Below are 6,316 nucleotides of genomic sequence, written 5' to 3' on the forward strand. Positions count from 1 at the left end.
TTTGCTCTCCTTATAAAAAGAGCTGGGAGATGTAAAATGATTAATAACTGTGATGTTTCCTCACTGAATACTTTATGTAGAATCAACTATGAGAATACAATACATTCATATAAATACAGGTATCAAACGCAGTCAATATACAATTTAAAATGTTCCTGTACTCTTCTTTTGTTCAATAAAATACATTTCACACAAAACAAATGTATCATACATACTTCATTTGGAACACTTATGAACCCGTTTATCCAATATACTTATTTTCTGAAACAAATGGTTTAAGTACACATTTTAACATCAGCAAGGATAAACTAATCACTCAAATTCACCATTTATTCAAGTACATATTTCACTGAACACGCGCTTTCTGCAACACTGTTCACGTGTGCTTTGTGCCCTCTAGTGGGTGAACTCGTGTTCACTTTACGCAACAGAAAACATATAACCACTTGAAAATATCTAATACTATGTACACCATAATATGGGAAACATCTGAAAAATACACATTTTTAACCTCTGTTCGTATTATATTAAACATACCTGAATAAAGGGGGAAATTATTAATAACAGACAAGCTCTGCGATGTTTCCTCACTGAATACTTTCTGTAGAATGAGGAAAATGGACGCGAGAGCTCCCCCTTTAGGATAGTCAGGCCAAAGTAATCAATACCGAACACTGAAACCCGAGCAATGGATTACCCAAACAATGAATCGTGAAATTATTTCAAAACCATTTTTTAAAACACTTTTTAAACTTATTCTTCTTTTTAATCATGCAAAAAAAACGGTCTTTTATTTAAGGATAGTGATCATATGAAGCCATTTATTATCACATAGTTGTTTGGCTCCTTTTTAAATCATAATCATAACAGAAATCACTCAAATGGCCCTGATCAAAAGTTTACATACCCTTGAATGTTTGGTCTTGTTACAGACACACGAGGTGACACACACAGGTTTAAATGGCAATTAAAGGTTAATTTAGTTAAGTAGCCTATACAGTATGTATTGTTTGTTATCATTACTATGAGCACGTTAGCTTTTAAGGAATGTTGTAATTCTTCATTCAGTCACTTAATTTGATGTAATGAAATTACATATCGTCGTTGTCCAATTTTTTTTTTGCCAATTTTGACCTTTTATCATAGACAAAACGCACAGAATGACTTCTTCCTACTCTTTGAATTGTGCATGGAAATGACCAGTGAAAAGACGTTTAATCAGACTATCTGTTTTTCAAGTATCTCCATTGGCCTTGAGAAGTGTCCATCAAATCTGCGTATGTCCAATCCTTATATTTTGAAGAGCATCAACTAATTTACCTCAGCTGTCTGGCTGGAGGGTAGTGAAGAGATTGCTTACATCATGTTGGCTCTTTGAATTCTCTGACAACCAAAGCCATTCATTCACACACAATGTCAGGTGGCTTTAAAAAGTAGCCTATACCAGCCATATATGGTTGTCAGATTTCCATCTTTGTGAAACTGCGAGTGAAAGCTAATTCTGCAATTTATGCATTGGACCCGGAAAACGTGCCTCGAAACCAAACTTTCCACTTAACAACTGAACTAGAAATCCTAGTCATAAAACTGATTTTGATCTAATTCAAGTGAAAGCTCAGATTATATCCACAAATAAATAGAATTTATCACAAAAAAGAATTAAAAATACAGGAGTCAAAAACGTGGTCAGATGAGCTGTAATTGTTTTAAATAATTTGTACGAACAAGTACAGTATAGTATTACAGTAGATACAGAGAGTATGGGTGAATGTAACTCACACCATATGAGATTATTAGTGTGCTTTAGCCCTTCATGGTGCATCATTTAGTGAAAATGGACATGGAAAATAATTCTTCATGAAGTAAACATTAGAATCCAACAATATTTAATCAAATGTGCACTCTCTTGGACTATACTGTATGTTGAATGTGGTTCACTGAAGACTGCTGACTTGATCAACAGGAGTTTACATAATTAAATAGGCATGTGCATCTTTATAATGGTTTTAATTTCATATTTCTGGTTTTGAAATGTTGACAAATGAAGAAATGACTCTTGAGGTAACATTTAGATCGAAATTGGAGTAATACACATTTGTATTGTTTGTCGTGATTAAATAAGAAATGGATGGTAATAACATGCAGTGAATGTAAACAATACTCGTGAGGCCGCCGGCAACCTTGCATAAGAAGGGTTTTTAATAGCACAGAAGGGCGCTATTGCTACTAAAGATGGAAAAACATTCTTACAAAATGATGGCATCAATGCATATTAGACAGTCGATCTTTAAAAAAAACATATTTTCATTTGAATACAACACTATTTTCTGTAAATGACAATCAACTGACCACTGTAACATCCTTGGACAAGGCTTTTTTTTATGAAGCAGTAGATGACATGATTGGCTGAAACTCTTCCCACATGAAGCGCAGTGGTACGGCTTCTCTCCAGTATGCACTCGCTCATGTTTTTTCAGGTTTCCTGAGACAGTGAATCTCTTCTCACAGTGTGAACACTTGTACGGTTTTTCTCCAGTATGAATTCTCTGGTGCTCTCTCAATCGACAGGCTGTTTGAAAGGTTTTCTCACAATCAAAGCACATATGAGCCCTCACATTGGTGTGCAATCTCTCGTGGTCTTTAAAATGATCCTTGCGTGAAAAACTCAGTCCACAAAAAGAACACACGTAAGGCTTTTCATTTGCATGAATTCCCAGGTGTCTTTTCAGCTGTGATGCACAAATGAAATTTTTGCCGCACTGATCACAGTCAAACGGCCTCAGTCCAGAGTGAAAGCGCTGATGATTTTTGAGATTTCTTGGATCTGCATAACTCATCCCACAGAGATGACATGTGAAAGGCTTCTCTCCACTGTGAATCCTTAAGTGAATGTTAAGATTTGCTGTCTGTGAGAAACTCTTTCCACACTGAGGGCAGATGACCACATTTTTGACTCCTGTATTTTTAGTTCTTTTTTGTGATAATTTCTTTTTATTCTTTGAGCTAGTAAAATGTTTCTGACTCTGATGCTGAATCTCCTCTGCTTTATTCAGGTCTTGATGGTCCTCTTTTTCTTCTATCCTATCTAAAATGAACAAATCAAATGGTCAAAATTCAATTCAAGAGGAACAAGTGTGAATTGAAAGAACATAATGTGAATTTAATTTCACAAGGCATCTAAAGTCTAGGATATATTTTATGAGATCTTTGATGTGCTAAAGGATATTTCAGTCAATGTTAAAACCATAAAATCTGGAACATAACATTATACAATGTTAAAATTGAGATGAATTTAAATAGTAGATTTCTATGTTATATTGTTTTATTCATTTAGCTATATGTAATTTTACTGCTTCTATAAACACCAAATTACTTTTTATGAATGGAAACCAACCTCTTTTTTCCCCAGTATCTTCATTTTTCATTCTGCATGATTCTGGATCAGTCATGTTTTTCACTCTCAAATCAAACTCCATCTTTACTGTAGCATAGCTAGATTGTTTGTGCTTATATATCTGCATCTAGAATGGTGGTAATAGTCTCAGATTGCCTACAATTATTGGTGAATTGCTGTAGGAGTGGCTTGAATCCATTGGCATTCATGAAACCAGAGAAGTACGATCGTTAGCTATTCTTTTTTTCTTCTTTTTTTTCTCCCAAATTTGGAATGCCCAATACCCAATGCGCTCTAAGTCCTCGTGGTGGCGTAGTGACTCGTTTCAATCTGGGTGGCAGAGGACGAATCACAGTTGCTTCCGCGTCTGATTCCGCGCATCTTATCACGTGGCTTGTTGAGTGCGTTACCATGGAGACCTGGCTCGTGTGGAGGCTTCATGTTATTCTCCGCGGCATCCACGCACTACTCACCAAGCGCCCCACCGAGAGCGAGAACCACATTATAGAGACCACGACGAGGTTACCCCATGTGACTCTACCCTTCTTAGCAACCGGGCCAATTTGGTTACTTAGGAGACCTGGCTGGAGTCACTCAGCACACCCTGGATTCGAACTCACGACTCCATGGGTGGTAGTCAGCGTCAGTACTCGCTGAGCTACCCAGGCCCCACGTTCATTAGCCATTCTAATGTAAATTATCGCATGAACATTTGCAGCAGCTTCTTACCATAAACTGTTTTTTGTTTTGGGCAAACTGGTGTGACTACATTTTGTGAAATGTATTCTAGAACAAGAGTGTAGCCAGGAAATTACTTTTGGGCTGACTTCAATAAAAATGGATGGACCAAGTTTTCACCAATTTATTTTTATTTATTTTTTTTTTACTAAAGTGGCCATCACAGTCTCCTGACCTTAATATCATTGAGCCACTCTGGGGAGATTTCAAACATGCGATTCATGCAAGATGACCAAAGACTTTGCATGATCTGGAGGCATTTTGCCAAGACGAATGGGCAGCTATACCACCTGCAAGAATTTGGGGCCTCATAGACAATTATTACAAAAGACTGCACGTTGTCATTGATGCTAAAGGGGGCAATACACAGTATTAAGAACTAAGGGTATGCAGACTAATTTTTTTCCTTTGTTGCCATGTTTTCTTTTATGATTGTGCCATTCTGTTATAACCTACAGTTGAATATGAATTCCATAAGAAATAAAAAAAATGTGTTTTGCCTGCTCACTCATGTTTTCTTTAAAAATGGTACATATATTACCAATTCTCCAAGGGTATGCAAACTTTTGAGCACAACTGTATATATATATATATATATATATATATATATATATATATATATATATATATATATATATAACATTTTTTAAATATACAGCTCCAGAAAAATTTAAGAGACCACTGAAAAATTATCAGTTTCTCTAGTTTTACTATTTATAGGTATGTGTTTGAATAAAAATGAAAATTTTTGTTTTATTCTATAAAGTACTGACAACATTTCTCCCAAATTCCAATAACAATATTGTCATTTAGAGCATTTATTTGCAGAAAATGACAACTGGTCAAAATAACAAAAAAGATGCTGTGTTTTCAGACCTTTAATAATGCAAAGAAAACAAGTTCATATTCATTTTTAAACAACACAATACTAATGTTTTAACTGAGAAAGAGTTCAGAAATCGATGGAATAACCTGATTTTCAATCACAGCTTTCATGCATCTTAGCATGCTCTCTACCAGTCTTTCACATTGCTGTTGGGTGAATTTATGCCCATGCTTTGTTTGATGGCTTGTGGCCATTCATCTTCCTCTTGATCACATTACAGAAATTTCAATGGGGTGCAGGTCTGGCCATGAGAGAAGTCTTGATTTTAGCCCTGATTTTCCACTCGCCGACAGTTAATGGGGATCGCCGACAAAAGCCCGAAATCAGAGGCAAATCGGTGCTCGTTCATGTGAGCGACAGTCGCTACATGTGAATTTTTAAAGACATGATCTGAGAGATGCGCTGATGTGTCGCAGATGCCCGAGAGATATTTAGCAGGTTAAATATCTAGACCTGTCTGCGACTCCAAGTCCTGCAGTGTGAAATGTGTTTTGATGTGTCATCCTCAGCAGCTCCCTGAACCCAGTCTTATCATGCATCTATTTATATGATGAGCACAATAACATAGTTTCTATCAGAATAAATTGGCTTAAATAGAGTTTCTATCTGAATAAATTCACACACATAAGCTTTGATGGCATTGCATGACGGAACTATTCGTCTTTCACTGTGCGGAGTGAAGAAAGTGTTTCAGTTAGTTTGAAGAGCTTGATGCTGCAGAAGTGATGGACTTGGCTTGAGTGACAGTATGTGACAGCACGCAGCTGTATGGACTTCCGCTGTCGTAAAAGTCCTATACAATAATCTCTCAATAAATTACGCATTAACTAAAACCAAACCCAGTAATGTAATGACAGGAACACCACCCATTGTAACGAAGTAAAAGTGAAAAAAAAATGTCATTCGAAATTTACCTGAGTGAGAGTGAAAATTTCCCTCTTTTAAACCTACTCTAAAAGTAATTTTTAATTTTTTTTTTTCAAAAAGTTAATCAAGTAAATGTAATAGAGTAAATGTAGCATGTTACTACCCACCTCTGGTCATTACTTTATAGAATAAAGCAAAAATGTTAATTTTACTCATACACATACCTATAAATAGTAAATCCAGAGAAACCTATAATTTTGCAGTGGTCTCTTAATTTTTTCCAGAGCTGTATTTTATATGTTGGATCATTTGTCTTTCAGGCTTGCGTTCATTTCTTCAAAGTGTCGTCTCTTCTTTACGGTGTTTCAATAATTCTTGTTTCTCCAGCAATAGTGCTTGGCGTGTGGTGGTTGCAGGGGAAGTTAGTGTTT

At 36.0% G+C, this 6,316-nt stretch overlaps 3 protein-coding genes across 5 annotated transcripts in view; 1 reads left to right on the forward strand and 2 right to left on the reverse strand.

The window, feature by feature from the left end:
* LOC127440850 (zinc finger protein 501-like) overlaps positions 1 to 237 on the reverse strand; it is a 224,062-nt gene extending 223,825 nt beyond the window's left edge. Inside the window, exon 1 of the mRNA XM_051697844.1 lies at positions 216 to 237. The gene's annotated coding sequence lies outside the window, so the exon portion shown is untranslated. The remainder of the gene's footprint in view (positions 1 to 215) is intronic.
* The window catches only part of LOC127440803 (zinc finger protein 501-like), a 167,855-nt gene extending 167,254 nt beyond the window's left edge, over positions 1 to 601 (reverse strand). Inside the window, exon 1 of one of the 3 annotated variants that reach the window (XM_051697721.1) lies at positions 538 to 595. The gene's annotated coding sequence lies outside the window, so the exon portion shown is untranslated. Of the gene's footprint in view, positions 1 to 537 lie in introns of all 3 variants that reach the window. The other 2 variants (XM_051697723.1, XM_051697724.1) reach the window with 2 other exon arrangements.
* LOC127440778 (gastrula zinc finger protein XlCGF57.1-like) overlaps positions 1 to 6,316 on the forward strand; it is a 593,771-nt gene that overhangs the window by 554,381 nt on the left and 33,074 nt on the right. The gene's annotated exons all lie outside the window — the stretch shown is intronic.

Source organism: Myxocyprinus asiaticus, chromosome 5 (genome assembly GCF_019703515.2).
Source record: "Myxocyprinus asiaticus isolate MX2 ecotype Aquarium Trade chromosome 5, UBuf_Myxa_2, whole genome shotgun sequence".
NCBI lineage: Eukaryota > Metazoa > Chordata > Actinopteri > Cypriniformes > Catostomidae > Myxocyprinus > Myxocyprinus asiaticus.